The sequence below is a fragment of the Heterocephalus glaber genome, unplaced genomic scaffold, assembly GCF_053883595.1.
Source record: "Heterocephalus glaber isolate CG9 unplaced genomic scaffold, H.glaber_assembly_v1.0 deba00000546, whole genome shotgun sequence".
Classification (NCBI taxonomy): Eukaryota; Metazoa; Chordata; class Mammalia; order Rodentia; family Bathyergidae; genus Heterocephalus; species Heterocephalus glaber.
Genome location: NW_028258147.1, coordinates 5,295,013 through 5,313,623, shown reverse-complemented (window position 1 = coordinate 5,313,623; position 18,611 = coordinate 5,295,013). Strand labels below are relative to the sequence as shown.

At 37.8% G+C, this 18,611-nt stretch overlaps 1 long non-coding RNA gene and 1 other non-coding gene across 15 annotated transcripts in view; one reads left to right on the top strand and one right to left on the bottom strand.

Annotated features, from left to right (window-relative positions):
- LOC110344248 (uncharacterized) overlaps window positions 1-18,611 on the bottom strand; it is a 216,833-nt gene that overhangs the window by 174,097 nt on the left and 24,125 nt on the right. The window lies entirely within an intron of this gene.
- LOC147829604 (U6 spliceosomal RNA) lies at window positions 4,718-4,821 on the top strand. Its single transcript, XR_015448810.1, has one exon. It is a non-coding gene; the product is annotated as a U6 spliceosomal RNA (small nuclear RNA).

Below are 18,611 nucleotides of genomic sequence, written 5' to 3'. Positions count from 1 at the left end.
ACCATCATCCACGTCTCCTTCATATCTGGAATACTGCAGTAGCCTCCTAGCTGATTCTTCCCATACCTTGCCCTACCCAGTGGTGGCGAACCTATGGCAAGTGTGTTTTTTGTTTTTCTTTTGAGACAAAAGACGTTATGTATGAATTATTTTTTCTAAACTAAAACTTCAGTATTCAGGTTTAATTGCAGTGTTGATACTTTGCAATAAATAAGTGGGTTTGGAGTTGCAGTTTGGGCACTCATCTGTAAAAGGTTCACCATCATTGCCCTACACTGTTTTCAAAGAAAAAGGCCAGAATGGAATCAGTGAAACAAAGCCACATCATACCAAGTCTTTGCTCAAAATCCACCATTCCGAGTAACAGACACAACAACGGCCTCCAAGGTCCACGACTGGCCGTGTGTTATCACTCTTCCTCAGCCTACTCTCCTCTTCATGGCTTCTCGCAGATGCAGACACACTCATGCTCATGCTCTTCCCTTTCTACACAGCATGCTTCTCTACAGACACCTACATGGCCCACTCTCCCCCACTGCAGGTGTAATACCTTGAGTGTCAATCTGCCAGGAAAGCCTGCTCTAGCCATGCAACTGGGTACACAGCTCATTACCACCATTACACTTTTCATTCCCTTTATTTAGTTTTGTTTATTCATCCATTCATATTCCCTCCAACATATACCACCTTCCTTATGACCCTTACCAGAATTTAAATTCCTTAAGAGGGATTCTTTTGTTCTCTACTATATCCCCCTCTTGACAAGAATATGTCTAGCATAAAACAGGTCCCTGATACAAACTCAACAATAAATGGTTGGAAATAATACACTAATCCTACCATAAGCAGGCAATTCAGCTGCATCATCAGGCTATTTGGTTCTGAAGAGTAAGCTCTGGCAGAGCTTGGACCACGTCAGCTACAAATTTGCACAATGACTTGTCCACACCATACAGTAATGATGACAATCGTATCTGCTCCTCCAATTTTAGTTTCCTCATATTTGTTACTATCTTTAGGAATTAAGCAGAATGTTTAAAAATATGAAACTGGGATCTCAATGGTCAATACTAAATATTCTCAAATTACCCTGCAATTTCCCAGCTGCTTCCCTCTTGGAGGGGGTTGAAGGTAATGTGTCTACTTACTGATGCTTTGCCTGTGTCTGTGTTGCCTTGATTGAACTGGAACAGAGCTCTCACTACTCTGTTATTTTCTGCACTGCCTGTACGGAGACATGCAGATGCTTAAAAGGCATGGTGGGAAGAAGAGTGTGACAGAGTCCACTTGTGGCTGCTTTCTTTTTGCAAAGCACTTCAGTAGTCTTCTCAGGCATATCTCTAATTGCCTCAAAGGCATATCTCAGTATACACTCAAGGATTTTTAAATTCCTCTTCATGAGCAAATAAACCTGTCTTTCAAGAGCTCCGTGACAGTCACAGGACTCCTATCTTAAATTCCCAGATTCTAAGCTCCCATTTGTTCTTATTGAACTCCTTGTTAGAAATTTTTATCAATCTTTTTGTGCTTAACTAAATTTCATAGTAAGGCTATAGCAAAATATATTCTGACACAACTATTCCACTCTCAAACACTATTAAACTTTGTTTGATTTCACCAAAAAATTCAAAATCATTTGCATTATTTCCTAAACTTTCAACTATAGTTTAAACAGAAACTATACATTTGTAACATACGTTACACTGGTGTTTTTCTTGAAAGGTGATATAAATCAACACTGGAAATATTTATTCTCTCAACATACCTAAAAATATGTATGCATATGACATCATATAAAAATTCTAGAACTGTATGTTATCAGTAACCTAAGAAAGGACAAAGAACTATCCTTTTAAATGCCAGGCATTTTATCCACATTATCATATTTCATCTTAATAAACACCTTTATGGTAGGGATGGATGTATTATCAGACTTCAAAATTACCCAAGATAATCTCCCTAAAGCTCAACAGCACAACTTACACTGCTGCCTAGCAGTGATTTGGTCCAACAGGCAGAAATTGGTCAGTTTTTACCATTATGAGCAGGTGATAATCAACTGTATTAGAACTGTTGTTATGTGGTAAATGTGTAAAGATCAATCTTAAGCCTACAGGCCAGCCTAAGATTTAACACTTTTCATAGGCTCAAGAAATACAAACATGTCTAAAAAAGCTCTACTATTATAACCGTATTAAAGTTTTTCAGTTTGGATTTTCAGGGAAAAGATAGATAGTTGGCTATATTTTATTCTCAACATTTTAGGCACAAGCTATTCTTCCATGTACATTAGTTGCAAAGACAAGTTACTTTCTGTTATGAAAACTTGTACTAATGAACACAAGCCTTAAAAAAATAAAGATTCTATTGTTGCCTTTACTCTCAGCTCTTAAAGATCCATGAAAAATGTTGTGTCTTTCAAAGCTTAAAAGTTTCACATAAATCATCAAAATAAAGTATCTTCACTACAGTCATTTGTTAGAGAACTTGAAAGGATCAGAATAAAATTAGCCCACATACAAAAAGTACATCAACGGTATTGAATATTCTGTAGAAAATAAACTTAATGGTCCTATTAATAGTGGTTTTCTAAACAACTTTCTTTGGTACAGTTCCAGAGAGCACAGGCCCAGCACCCGGTGTCCCCAGAAATCCCTCTCTCTTGCCTGCCCCATGTCCAGGACACGCACCTCCTCACTCTGCCTCCCACAGAACCAAATCCACACGGGCTGTGCTCCTGCATCTTTTACGTAACTGTGGTTAAAGATATTTTTCACTAAGTTCTTTAAACAAAGATCCACGTGATGACTTTCTGCTCAAGTTTAGTTCCAGGAAACGTTTGGTTGCTGCAGATGTTCACATGCTTCTGGTTGTCGGCACATGAAAACTATTATGTTTTTTTCCCTCACTTTAGCAACTAGCTAGAGTAAAATCAAATATACTGTCCAAATCTTTCCAACAATGATATGAAAATACTTGATCCAATTTTTTTTTAAGATGAGGCTTTTTTTTAAATAAAGCTATCTTTTGGCTTGAAATGTGTAAGTTACTTTAAAAGTGTTTTCAGAAGCATGAAAAGCTGCAAAATTTAAAAAGTAAAAAAACATGTATAATGTTGGTAAGTTCCAGAGTAAGACAGAAAATAGAGAAAAGTACTATGGCAGTGATGGCAAACCTACAGCACGCATGCTGCAGTGGGCATGCAGAGCCCTCTGTCAGCACACGAGCCAAGTTGCCCCAGCAGCCAAACATCAGCTAACAGTTGCTTTTTCTAAACTAAAATCTCAGTATTACGGTTTAACTGCAGTGTTGGCACTTTGCAGTAAATAAGTGGGTTTGGGATTTCAGTTTGGGCGCTCAGTTTCTAAGAGGTTCACTGTACTGTAGTGTTTTTTTTACACAGAAGGTAAAAAATCCTTAAAAGGACTCTCCTCCATAAACAAACAAAACAACCCTCTAAACCCTTTATTCAAATCCCATTCACCAGTTTGAAAAAGTACTTAAATATGATGGTTGAATTTCCCTATCAACACTTAAAAGCCTGAATTGTCTAGTTCTTCAATTACCATTTTGAAAATAAAAACATTTTAGAAAAGCAAGCTAACCTGGCTTTATGACAGGTGTACATTATCAGACACTGCATCTGGCAACCAGTATTGAACTCACCATCAGCCAAGGATTGTTTTAGCTCCCTCACTCCTCACTATTCATGTTTAGGAATAAGTGATTCCTAATAAGGGACTAAAGTAATAATCAAAATCTGAAAGGTATTTATTCATTATACTACATGTATACCCTTAAAGTGCTGATATTACAATGAAACTATCCAACTATAAAAATTCAGACAAGAAAATAAGTATTCTAGAAAGACAAAACAAGAGCCTAAAAAAACTGTAAGCCAGAGAGGGTTAACTTGAGCCACAAATTTGACTATATATTTCCTGGTAAACTAAGAAAAACTAATTAATTGCAAACTTAACCCTGAATATGACAGAAACGTAAGTTTCACTTGTCCTGACACTCAAATCTGAGTATTTTTCTAGCCAATCATTACATAAGCAATACACTGAGTTCCTCAATACTGTCCCTGAAAGATACACTGACTGATTCATCTAGAAGTTTCTTATAGTATATAACATATACAGCAAAAATGTAAAGCTCTCATAATCTGGATAAGTAAAAATAAACCGTAGGGGGTCTTCCCAGGAGCGATTCTTGCATTAACAAAAAAGCTGTATTTCTACAATGCCAAATAGGGTAACTGAATTGTTTGCCCACTTATTTATGTATTTACTGCTACTGGGGATTCAACTCACAGCCTTGCATGCTACTAGTGATCTACATCCCCAGCCCTGAGTTATAAAATATATTTAGTTGTAATAACCATATTAAAATAGCAAATATCTACCCACTAGACACTTCAAGTCAAAGTAGTATGTTTTTACTAACAAAGCCATTTTGAGATTAGTAAACATATATAGAATAGGATAAATTTTTTAAAAGATGGCATACTGTGTTTATGTTCGAATTTATATTTAGTTGATGAAAATATCAGTCTTCTAATGGGTAAGAATTAGAGATGAAGGGCCAGGGATTTACCTCAGTGGTTTTGCTGCCTGCTGTGCAAGCACAAGGACCTGAGTTTGATCCCCGGTACAAAAAAAAAAAAAAAATTAGAGATGAAGGGTGGTAAGTGATCGTTTAAAACTCAGATCAAGTGCTCTCTTCGGTAGCACAGATACTAAAATTGGAACAATACAGAGATTAGCATGGCCCCTGCACAAGGATGACATGCAAATTCGTAAAGCGTTCCGTATTTTTTAATAACTAAAGCTTAGGAGGCCAGGGATTTAGCTCAGTGATTCTGCTGCCTGCCTCGCAAGCACAAGGTCCCAAGTTCGATCCCCAGTACCAAAAAAAAAAAAACCAAAAAAGTAAAGCTTGGAACAGCCCAAGTGCTCATCTGGGAACTGGAAAAAGAAGATGTGGGGTTTTTTTTTTTAATGGAGTACTACTCAGCCATAAAGAACAAGAAACTAGAGTCATTCATAATTAAATGGACACACATTGAGGCCATACTCTTAAGTGAAATAAATAGGACATGTGTGTAAATACTGAATAGTTTCTCTGGTGTGAGAAACTAAAAGTGTAAATAAGGATCAAAATGTATAAGTGATAACGTGAAATAGGTAAAAAAAGGTCTAAAGGTGTAGGGGAAGTGGGAGGGGAAGGGGAAAGGAAAAAATAATGAGAAAAGGAAAAAATGGAAACAAAGTCTTTGTAAAGAGGGAGGGGTTGGAGGGCTTGAAGGACAGGGAATAGGGAAAAAATAACCAAGATATATCATGTACAGGTACAAGTTCCCAGTGATGAATGTAACTGTATTGTATACCTAAAATGTACCAATAAACTTAATGAAAAAAAAAAAAGGTCAACCCTAGTGAGCATTTCATTTCTGTTATTTTGTTTGGAGACAGTGTGCAATGCCCATGTGGGACCTCAGCTACGCAACTACCAAAGGACTGTACACAGCAGTCACCAACTCAGGAAGCACAGAAAAAAGCGCAGCAGGCCAGCAGTCAGTTTCCATGTTTCTCCTCATGGGTAGAGAGAGTCTCATGGGAATCCCCATGGCGATTCAAGCACTATTTCTCTGGCATCCAGATGAGAGCTGAGGTGCAAGGAAATGAAAATCGTAAGGGTATGTGCACAGCCATGATGGTTTGGAAGCCTTATGTCCCAAACAGAACCCAAAGGCATCAAATGGTCTCAGCCACAGCCTCTGCAGTCCCTATGAAGGGCAAACCTGTTTCTGAAAAGTAAGTACTCCTGCAGAGCTCAAAGTGACAGCTTCTCACCAAAAATTAAGAGTTCAGGTAGTTTCTTCCAGTTCAGATACATTTGCCAAACAAGGTCATGGTTACCACAACAATGCTGCCTAGCAACCTGGTTGACTTTCTCCTTTTATTAAGTTTAGGGGAACTGAGTAGAAAGTTCATCCAAGGTCAGTTTTGTCCTAAAGAACGGCTTTAGTCATTGTTTAGCCACCTTCCTAGCTGAAGAAATAAAACATCCTAGCATAACAGAAATAAAAAAAGAACTTGGTTAACTTCATTTAAAAAACTACAACAAAATCACTTGTTAAATGATGGCATATTCCTTTAAAAGCTAGGAAATGCAACAAAAATGACAACTATCATTTCATTCAATAATGTAATACAGGTCTTAATGTAATAAAAGTAGAAATGAAATATAAAAATTTCAATAAAACTGCCTTTACCTTCAAATAATAACTGTTCATCTAAAGAATTATAAAGGAAAACTATTAGAATAAAAAGTAAGTTCAATACCGATGTTGAATATAAGATCAATATATAAACATTAGTAATTCCTATAAGCCAAAAAAATCACTTTATAATTATAATAGGAAAAGCTACTTAAATTGTCATCTCAAACCATAAGCTTTTCCAATAGTTTAACCAAAAAAAAAAACAAAACCAAAAAACCCAACAACAACAACAACAACTTAAAAGAGTTACAGAGAAAATTAGCTGAGTAAATGAAGAAATATATTATGTTTGCGGATGAAAGACTTGGTAATTATTCCTAATGTGAACTGGAATTCAGTATAATTACAATCAAAATCTCTCCAGGGTTTTTTATAGAACATGGTAGGTTGATCCTAAAATTTGTAAGAAAAAAGGGTCAATAGGGCCCCAAGTTCGATCTCCAGTACCAAAAAAAAAAAAAGGGTCAAGAAAAAAGGGTCCTGATAAATCTGAAGAAAACTTAAGGCAACTTACCCTTCAAAAATTTTAAAACATATTAAACTATGGTAATATGGTTAAGATTTATATTAAACTATGATAATGTTAAGGACAAATGAAAAACAATAGAGCACCCAGAAAAACTCATTTATGTTCAGAAATTTGATACATGATAGCAGTTAACAATATAAACTGGCAGAGAAAGGATGGACTATCATGAAAATCATTTACCCTGAGACATAAGTAATCTGAGAGGAAATTAAATTAAATCCCTGTCTCACCACAGAGAAACATTTTCAGGCTAGTCTTAAATATGAAAATAAAACTTTTAAGGAAAAATATCCTCGGGATAATGATTTTTAAAATGAAATATAGGGGGCTGGGGACTTAGCTCAATGGTTCTGCCACCTGCCTCACAAGTGCAAGGTCCTTAACTTTGATCCCCAGTACCAAAAAAAAAAATTTAAATTAAATACAAATAGAGATTATAAAGTTATAGGTGCATAAATATGTTTTAGGTGACAAATCAACAAAATTAAAAGGTAATTTAAAGAATGGAAACAAGTGGGCTAGAGGTGTAGCTTAGTGGTAGTGCACTAGCCTACCATATGCTGTGAGGCCTGGGATTCCAGCTCTAATACTTGGGGGTGGGGGATGAAAGGATTGGGGAACTATTAAGGGATTAATATCCAAAATGCTAAAAGTAATGTAAATAACAATCTATTACTGCCCCAGAAACTGTGTGTCTACTTTCAGGATAACATCAACAAGAACCATTAGAAACTCAGTCACCAGGTACTATGCTTGTTCCTAAAAGACACAATGATGAACAAGATAGTTCCTGCTTCCTGAAAGGCCACAGTCAACTGTAGTTCTGACCAATAAATAACCTATTACAGCGATGTGGCAAATCCATGATAGGAGATGTATAGCGAACTGTGAGAGACAAGGAAAATTTAAACTAAAACATGAAGGATGAAGAGGAGTTAGCCAGATGCCTTTGACTGCAAGTAAGGGAAAATCCCAAATCAACCAACATGCATTATCCTCACATAACAATAACTCCCAAAGAAAGATCACTCAATGGTGCCAGCAAAGGCACAAGATCCAGCTGTCTTTCTGTTCCTCTATCCTTAATGTGACTGGTGGCTTGGCTCGCTTCCTTCATGGCTGCAAGATGCCTATAGTGGGAGAACTGTTTCAGCAGGAAGGAAAACCTTTCCTGATGCTCTGTCTGTCTCAGGGCGAGGACAAAGTATCATGCACATGCTCAAAGCATCAACTGGGAAAACTGGAATCTTCCTGACATTTGGAGACTGTGGCTAGGCCTGAGCCCACCTTCCCCAAAGCATGTAGACATGCAGAGAAGTGAACTCTTCAACAAATTAAGGTTCTGCTAGAAAAGAAGAGGGCAGCTAAGTTTAGTGGTACACCCTTACAGTTTCAGCTACTTGGGAGGCTGGGGCAGGAGACTGAGAGTTCAAGGCCAGTCTGAACAATTTGGCAAGACCCTGTCTCAAAATGAAATAAAAAGAGCTGGGGATTTAGCCTAGCAGTAGAGCTCTTGACTTGTAGGTACAGGCCCTGGGTTTGATACCCAGTGCTGAAAAAACAACCAATCCCTCAAAAAAAAAAAAAAAAAAAAGTTTGCAGAGATAGTAAACCAGGGGCATGCCATAGTGAGGAAAGTAATATTTCCTGTGTTCACAATATTTTATTTGGCACTAACAGGGAACACTAAGAAATAAAGACCACCTATACTTAAATAACAGCATATACATATTTAGAATTTTAATAGAGAAAAATGCCACAAAAGTGAAATTAATATACTATAAAGTAAATAACAAAGTCTTGGACATCACAGACTGAGGTAGTTCTGGTTATGAATAACCACTAGTTTTATTTGTATTTAAAGCCACAAGTGTAAAAATTTAGAGAAGGTACTTTTTTCTGCAACAGAGGCTGTGGAGAATACTGAAGAAAATGCATGTGTAAATATAAAATGTCTCTTGTGACATCCAACATTTAGCCCAGGGCCTGAAATTCAAAGTCACTTACAACATATTGGTTGAATGATGATTAAATGAATGAGTGGACAAACTGAGATCTGAAATATGATCAAAAGTTGCTTATCAGAGGACACTTGTGACCAAAATTATTTCTGATAAAAACTCTACTTTTCAATTAATAGCATGGACTAGAGGAATGTGAAACAAGTGTGGTAAATCAGAAGGCTATGAAAGCCATGCAGGCACATCAGGGCCCAGACTCAGGGCCTCAACAACTAAAAACCAGAAAAAGGGGCTGGGGATTTAGCTCAGTGGTTTCACCGCCTGCTGCACAAACACAAGGACCAGAGTTCGATCCCTGGTACCAAAAAAAAATAAACCAGAAAGTACAATTCTAAAAAGTAATGGTTACACATAGGCATAAATATTTTATTTTATTTACAAAGAATGCCTGGGCCGGGGATTTAGCTCAGTGGTGCCACTGCCTGCCACACAAGCGCAAGGTCCTGAGTTCGATCCCCAGTTCCAAAAAAAAAAAGCATGTCATGTGCATATATAGTAGTGTTGCACATTTCAGATTCATTTGTCACTTCATTATGACATATTCAGCCTAGCTTACCTGATTCTGAATTGTAAGAAGCTTTTGCAGCTGAAATCTTTTCTCTAGATTTGTTTCCCAAGTTCAACGGGAAAGGCCCAGAACTTAATCTGAGAACACCAGAACCATGGGCTCTGTGGCCTCTTAAGTGCTGACCATCTAGAATGACAATTTTTTGTGGGGGTTTTTGTTTGTCTGTTTGTCTTTTTGGTTTTCTGAGAAAGTATTTCACTAGAAGTTTGGGCTTGCCTCAAACTCATGGTGTTCCTTCTCCCTTAGCCTCCCAAGTGCTGAGATTATAGGCACAGGCCACCACATCCAGCTTGTTTTTGTGTATTTAATACTTACAACAATTCTGTAGCAAATTCTTCTATTAATTAAAGTATCATAGATGACTCCTGTTCTCTACTTTTCTGCTATACATGAAATGATGGTACCTTCAATATCTCAGACACTTTCTACAACCATACCAAGCCCATGACTGAGGTAAACAAAATGTTTACAAAGCTGTCATTATTTTTTGCCTCTTCAACATCATCGTTTCCCATAATGATCCACGAGAAGCTAATGGATTCTTTCTGCTTTATTTTGGTTTTCTTTAAAAAAAGATTTTAATTATTGCTTGCTCACATCTTATATACCATTTAGTCTTAACTGCACCTCCTGCGACTTTACTTACCACTCTACTTTTCCAGGACTAGTCATTGCAAAAGGTAACTAGTGCTGCTACCTTGTAGAAGGCTCATGTGACTGAACTCTCACTCGGTCTTGAGCAGTCTTAAGTCACACACAAATGACGCTCCACTTCTGACCAGACTGCATCCTATGGCCCCCCCAGGGAGGCAGCACTGAAGGCAGCTAAACCTAGGCAGCTAAACCAAGGACAGATTAACAGGCCAGAGGGGAAGGCTGAGTGCGGACTGACAATGTCATCTGCTAAGGATGTGGTCAGCACAAAATACTGTGCTATCTGTTTTCATGAACCACAATATTTTAGACACAGGTAGTCTAAGTCTCCCCAGAGTTCAGGAATGAATGTGGTAAGTACATAAAATCCAGGCAAATAAACAATCCCCACATGCCCCCCATAAAAAGATAATTATCAATACTAGGAAAAACACAAAGTTGCGCTAGAAAGAAAAAGTACAGATTATATAACTCAGTTGTGAAAATGTGTCCAAAGTCATACAATAATGCTGAATATTATTTAAAATTTAATTATAATTACCATGAGAGGGAAGAAGGCCTGTGCAATTGGGTGGGAGTGGTAAGAAAGATAAATTCTCCTCTACTGAAAGAAGTCAAGTTTGTGATTATATGAATCATTACATATAAAATGGCTGAAACATTGCCTGGCAGATAGTAATTACCTACTAGATCACAAGAGAAATAAGGCTGAAAAGATAAACCCATGTCTGCCTGATTTTAAAGCTTGTATGGGATTCCTCTGTTATCTCATGTCTAAAATTATCCTATTATTTTCCTAAACACAGTATTGATTTTACTCCTGGGTCCAAATGGTCTCATATAAAAGAACAAATTATAATTCATTATGTATAATAAAATCTGATTTTAAAATACCTAGTTCTTTTATCAATTATTTACAAATGTTTGATTTACTTATAAATAGTTCCTTAAAATATGGCCAGTGGAATTAGGTATGATTAAATGGCTAATGAATTAGGTTACGATTAAAAAACAAAGTTCCTTGTTTTCTTTTTTGGCCATACTGGTGTTAAACTCAGGGCCTTCACTGAGCTACAACCCTAGCCCTTATTTTTTATTTTGAATCAGGGTTGTGATAAGTCACTGAGTTGCTTGCCTAGGCCAGGCTTGAACTTGCAGTCCTTGTACGTGAGCCTCCCAGAGTACTGCAATTACAAAAAAAAAAAGAAAGAAAATGAAGTTCCTGATTTATCAAGCACAATGGTAGGCCAGACATGGTGGCCCATGCCTATAGTCCCAGCACTTGGGAGACTGAGGCAGGAGGATTGCTGTGTGTTTGAGGCCAGCCTAGGCTACACAAGGAGTTCAAGGCCAATGTGTACTAAGTAGTGAGAACCCATCTCAAAAAACCAAAAAAAAAAAAAAAAGTACACTGGTGTACTGAGCTATTTTCAAAAACCAACAAGTAAACTGTCACTAGATGGCACTGTACTAGATACTTTTTTAAAAAAATTTAATATAATGAGATGCAAACTGATTTAATTTGTTGAATTAAAAGAATATCTTTGGGCCGGGGATTTAGCTCAGTGGTTCCACCGCCTGCCCAGCAAGTGCAAGGTGCCGAGTTTGATCCCCAGTACCAATAAAAGAATATCTTCCAAAGAAGAGGGTAAGATTAAAATTACTGTTTTTGAGGTTATTCCATGGATTTAAAAATAGATAAGTCTCCATGAAAAAGAAAACAATGATATAATCAACTTAAATACTTTTGAATCTTTTATATCTTAACTTTTCTAATATCTTCTAGGCAGAAACAATTTTTGACTGTCTCCTCTGTTTTGACTACAATAAAAAAGTACACAGTGCATTTAGTGACACAGTGTGGTGGTTTCTACCATTATCACCTTGGTGAAGGGGAACTGTACTTTCCAGAATCCCTTTTCATATATGGCTCTAGGCTAGAGTTGGCCCCAAGAGGAATTTATTTGAGGTCTGGAAGGAGGAACTTCGGCAGCAGTCACTTCTCTCAAAGGTCATTAGTCTTCTTGGTTAGGTGTATCAGAGAGGATGCGGGTAGGTTCCAAGTCCTCCTCTCCCCATCTCACTCCATGACCAGTTATCTTTCCTAAATACTGAACCCACTGGTGAGCAAGGGGCCCCAGCCTATCATCACCTGTGTGGAGGGAGATAAAGAAATGGTATTTGAAAATACATCCTGATTGACAAAGGTATATTTAGCAACTGACAATAACGCAGTGAATGATTAAAGTCCTTTTCTCAAAGTAGCTTCAATGTATTCATAGTATCTTGTTAATTACACAGAATTATATCAACTTTTGCATGTACTGAATATGACATAACTTTTTAAAAGAATAAAATATATAAGCTGGGCATAATTGTGCATACTTATAATCCCAGCTACCTGAGAGGCTGAGGCAGAAGGCTCACAAGGCCAGCCTGAGCAACTTAGTATGGGTAAGGCCCATTCTAGAGTACTACAGCAAAACACACACACACGGCAGCCAGGGATCTCTTTTGATCTATTTAAGTAAGGTGAGACCACACTGTCTAAGCAACATAGTGAGCTAAGGAAATTCAACTCTAACACTTCTTTATTATTTATCAAATTACTACTTAGTAGTTTTATTTTGCAAGAAAACCTTCAAATATTTACAGGCACCTAACTTTAAAAACTAGACAAACTGAGAGCCAACCAATATGAGTTCTTAGTAAGACATGATACAATAGACCTAATGCCAGAACCTAGTACTGTACAGGATAAGTATACAATAGGCTTAATAACTGTGTATTAAAAGAATCCATATTGGAATCAGTCTGACTCAATCTCTAACATCTGAGTTACCACAAAGTAATATAAACAAAACATCAAAGAAAGTGAAATATTAACTGCTAGTCCATGTTTGTGGATAACAAAATAAGGCTCTGTGCTCTTGCCTTGTTTTTTGTTTTCCTCTGGCATTGTCTTCCAGTGTGATACAGTCTACATGACTGCATTCATAGCTTTCATAGAGGTAACTCCCCAAACCCTATCTATAACACTGAACTTCTAACAAAGCCATAATCCCCTGGGCTCACAGGGAAGTATTCTGTTCATCTGTGTGTGTCGCTATTGGTTACAGAGGACTCGTGTGCGTGTGCGTGTGCATGCGTATGCGTGTGTGTGTGTGTGTGTGTGTGTTGGGTGGGTCTTCTAAACCCTTTACCACCATCTCTCTAGGCCTCTAACACCCTTATCACATAGGTACCACAGCACAGGCCCTGTGGTTGACATATGCTAAACCTTGTCAGGTTTAGGGCACCTGAGTTTTTTCCAAGGTTATACATCTAGTAAATGTCAGCACCAGGATACGACTCTGGGTTGGGTTTTACTGTTGAACCTGATTTCTCAACCATCAAATGACAGATTGTCCATCCACTCCCCTTGTTAGATGAGGCAGCATAAGAATAAGGTCTGCATCGCATTCTTCTTATATCCCACAGCAGGAAATACACTTATATTTAGTATGTGTCAATAATTATTTATGTTTACTAAATATATCCTGTTAGATGAGGTGTCACCTTCTATCAAAGAATAATTTCTCTTCTAATTTAAACTAGAGAAGACTAAGTTTCATAAAACTCAAAAATAGTACAGACAATGAAGATGAAAACCAAGGCTAAAGTACACTAGAATTATATAACCCCTACACATGAGACCTCTTCCAGTCTTTTGAATTCTAACTACACTACTGAACAAACATTAATTGTATCAGTGCTACAGATACTGTGTCCTAAGGACTCTACTGGCCTTTCCTCAAGAATGAATGCACAAATTCCAGGTGGCTGCCTCTCCTGAACCCACTGTAGTTACATACGCCAACCTAGCCATTTCTGAGATGACAACTGGAGAACAGCTTTATCTATATATAGACGGCTATGTCACACAGGACACCTTTCTGCCAGCTCCCTGGAGAAGGTTTCACGCTGAGTTTTGTCACCCTACCCTAATTAAATCCATAGGAGTATTCCTGTATGAAGACATCCTACTTTTTGAGAGTTGAGTCAGTCCCCTACTTGGCACTCTGTAGTGAATAGCAGACTGACAGTCTGTTCAAATATACCATAAAATCCACTATCATGTACCTTGGGAATACAAACACTATTGATTTTGGATTATATGTCAAACAATCTCACAGGACTCAATTATCATGGTAGGTCTAAAATATTAAAGGGATTCTTCGGAGCCTTTACCAATTCTTTTTCCACTCTGACCTCAAGTCCTTGGAGTCAGTACTTTTTTAAGCAGCTGGATCTCTAATCCCAGATCCAAGATGAGCTCTTCTCCCGCACTCTGAGGTACAGAGAGAAGTTCTTTACCCCCTGGGACTGAGATCTACTCCTCTCAGGTTAAAAGCTTTCTCCTCAGGTACCTGACCCACACCTAACCATTTGAGTTTTCCCCCTTTCAAAATCTTCCCTCCTCCTGAGCACACTCATAGACTCTCCAGTTCTACTTAGCACGGATTCTCATTTCTTAATGAAAGTCAAGTTTTTTCCCAGAACTCTATCCAGAATCACCCACATACCTGACTCAGCAATAGTCCCACAAATTACATACTTTAAAAGTATCTTTTGCTGTTATCTTGAATATTATTCCTTCCTTTACATTTGAATAAAACAATAGTGCATGAACATTTGGTTGCAGTTTAATTCTCTTGATTTTAGGTAGGCAAATAGCCTCCTTTAATCTATGACTTTTAAGGTGAGAAATTTTTCACCGCATATTAGTTGTTTTTAAATTTATGGAGTCTGAATGAGAGAAAAGACTTAAAAATTAGAGGAGATTCTGTACTTGCTAATCACTTGGAAACTAAAACACTTACATGAACCTTCAATGGCAGGGGATTATGAAATTTTAATCCTATCAATCGTAGGAAAAATTAAAAAAGAAAGTAGAGAGGAAACACTTATACAGTCTCCATGATTTTGGTATTATTGGCCTAAAGGAAGATTACACGATATTTTACAGGCCCACTGATTTATTGTTCTTTGTTTTCATAATTACAGTAGAATGTAATCTAAGCCACTCTAATGGTTCCAGAGAACCACTCATCTTCTTCCAAAGCATCCACTCCAAGACTGAACCTGGCTTTGGTACTCCTCTTTCTTTAGAGTCACTCCAAAAACGGGCTTCAGAGAATAACTTTCTAAAGTCAACACAAATTTCAGACTCTGGGTCTCTCTAACAATTGGTCACAGAATGCAGAAGAAACTCAAAATTTGTGGTGCTCTCCAAACTTTCAAAGCAATGCACTGAACAAACACAGAGATAAGCTCAGCCTTTAAACCACACCAAAGCCCACTGGCTTACATCCATAAAGGTCTCTAGTTCTAGAAATAACCATTCTGTAAACGACTGGTTGCTTTCTCAGGACCATCTTCTCAAGCAACCTTGATATGTCACTGTCATTTGCTTAAGAAAAATGTTTTTCACAAGCATAAGGATAGAGGATTCAAGAATTTGGAGTAACATAGATTAAAAAGGCAACAACAATACTTCAGCATGGCAAATCTCAGATTGTGGTTTTGGTATTCAAATACTCCAGACTCAGATTACTTGAATAATATTTTGGTTTTAGGAAAGCCTTAAAATGAGAGGTTTTATATTTTTCATTTTTAGATTTTCTCCTTTCCTACTTACGATTAAGACAGAATCTGTAAGTTTAGCCAAAACAAGTATTTTCCTTCAGAAATCTATCCTACAAATCTATCAATTTAGTTCTGTAAACTACCCTTGAGATCAATACTAAGTTGGATAAATATACCAGACACCATTATACAAATAACTGTGTGGCTCAATCAATTAATTATACAACTAATTTCCACTTTGGGCAAACATTTGATTCTGTTCTTAAAAGCTTAAATACTAAATAAGAAGTTTAATGTTACATTTGCTGAACACTAGGAAAATCTTAAACAGCACAACCTCCTTAAATTCTAAGCAAAGAGATTCTGCTCTTTCAGAACAATATAATCAGAGGTAAGACTACCCGGAGAGCTGAAAGGTGGTACAGCCAGTGCTGCCTCTAGTGTCACGAAGTTCCTGGTTCCCTTTTTTTGCAAAAGTGTGATCTTGCAAGAGCTACTTATGCTGAAATTCAGGTGATTCAGCAACAGTAAAGTGAGAGTAGTACTAACATCAGCTCAAGGAATTGTTACAAAGATTCAATGAGTGGAAGGATTTTCAAACAATGTAATTCCTGACAGGTGGTAAATGGGATGTATGTAAAAAATGTGAGTTCCCTTCTCTCTTCCCTATGTGGAACTAAAATGGCAGACCTAAAACTTAATAATGGCTGTGGGATAACTGTGTTCCCAGGAGAGGGGAGAGCCTGTGAAGGAAATCCTGATATACATTAAACACAAATGAACCTTGAAGACGTTATGCCAAGTGAAACAAGCCAGTCACAAAAGGACAAACACTGTGATTCCTTTTATATGAGGTTCCTAAAGTAGTCAAATTCATACAGACAGAAGGTACAATGTGCTGTCTGGGGGGATTGGAACGGAGAGTTGTTTAACCCGTACAGAGTTCCAGTTGGGCAAAGTGAAAATGTTTTGGATTTGGATGGTATCAAGGGTGGATGCACAACAATGTCAGTGTTCTTAACATTATAGAACTGTACACTTGAAAATGGTGAAGATGGTAAATATAATGTGTATTTTACAACACAGACTAAGAATACTGAAATATGCTAGAAATTTAAATCTTTATTAAATTCTCTTTAAAAAAATCATGTAGGAAAATAAATAATCATGTTGTAGTTTACCTATTCCAGCTCCCAGACCAGAGAGAGCTCTACAGGAGAAATACCAGGAATACTACCTCTGAGTCACCTGCTGTCCATTTCAGCCAGGCCCTCACTGGTGGAAATTATCTGCTGCCTGTCCCTGGTTGGCTCTTTCTCAATCCTACAATCACTGTTTCAGGCACTCACCATTTTTTAGCCCTCTAAGCAGTCCATCTTGCCACCTCTTGCAGATGACCTTGCCTGCAAATCCATAAAAGCAACACCTCCCTCAACTTTCTTTACTCTACTCCAAACCCAACTCTATTTACAAACAATAGCAACTTCATTTCTCAACCTCTGTAGAGGATGTTTACACATTTTCATCTTCATGCTTACAGACTCATCCTCTTCCCACCACTTTTGGGAACTTGCTGTTTCTTTGCTCTTCTATCTCACCTTCTTTGGTCTATTATTTCTCCTACTACCTCTACACGTATACAGGTATATTTATTTGTATTTCCTTATACTAAAAGAGCTTCCTGCTACCTTTTGTCAGTTATCTACTTCCCATTTTAAACTGCCTTACAAAACAGAAAGGTTATCTGTACTCATTGTCTCCCCTCATTAATGCCCACTGCACTTGGCCACTGGCATGAAGTTCCTGATCCCACCATAGTATAGTAACTTTTCTCACTGAAACAGCTTCTGACTTGGTCAAATCCAATGGTCCCATTTTACAGCTCATCCCAACTCTGTTCTTCCATTTTCCCCAGAACTGCTGCATGTAGCTCCAGTCAGTTAAATCTCACAAATTCCATTGCCCAGAATCATACTCTAGACTTTGTCATCATCTCCACATCTCCACTGTCAATGCTGTAATTCAGGCTCCACCTCTTGTTCATGTGGACTGCTGCACTGATTTCCTAGCTGATCTGTTGCCTTTATTTTTTCTCTTTCACTCCCTTTTCCACATTGCTCCCATGCGTTGTTCTAAAACGTGAATCTACACCAGTCCTATGAGTTTCAAACTTCCAATAAGGTGAAAAGCAGCCACTCAGCATTACACACATGGCCCCTTCCACCTTCATTTCCTGCCATTTTCCCAATCTCAATTTTCATGAGCCTTAAGTTCCATCTCAACTTTCCAAAAAAAACCCTTCCCACTTCAACAGTTTGGGTACATGCTGTCTTGAAACACCATGTTCTTCATGTGGTAACTACATACTCTGCAAGACTCAACTCCAATGCTAGTCCTCTCAGACCTCCCTAGGGTGAATGAACTACCTTTCCTCCAGCAGTCTGCACACAAGGCTGCAATGCTTACCATACAACATCATTTTCAACTCCAAAACCATCACTGAAACCTACTTTATAGAGCACTATCAGGAGTTCTACCTTCCTCATCTTTGAGTCAGCCTCAGATCCTTTGCCATCTGTGTGGTCATTTCTCTAGTCATGTATCTCCCAACCCCCAGTGGTCAATGACTGCACTGCCACACTGATGCACAGTGATCATGCCCAGTACAAAGCTTGGAAACACCATTTATTCTTTCCATTAACATTTAATCAATGTGAAGATACACAAATGAGCATGACTTGGTCCTTCCCTCTAAAAGGCTACTAGAGAAAACAAACACATAAAGAGATGTTACTAACAGGTGTTATAGAAGCCTGTGATAAGAGTAATTCCCAGTACATTCTAGAGGCAGAGGGGCATGGAGGGTGACAGTTTGGTCAGCACGCGTAGGACACTGGGAACAGAAAAGCTGAGCAAAGAAGT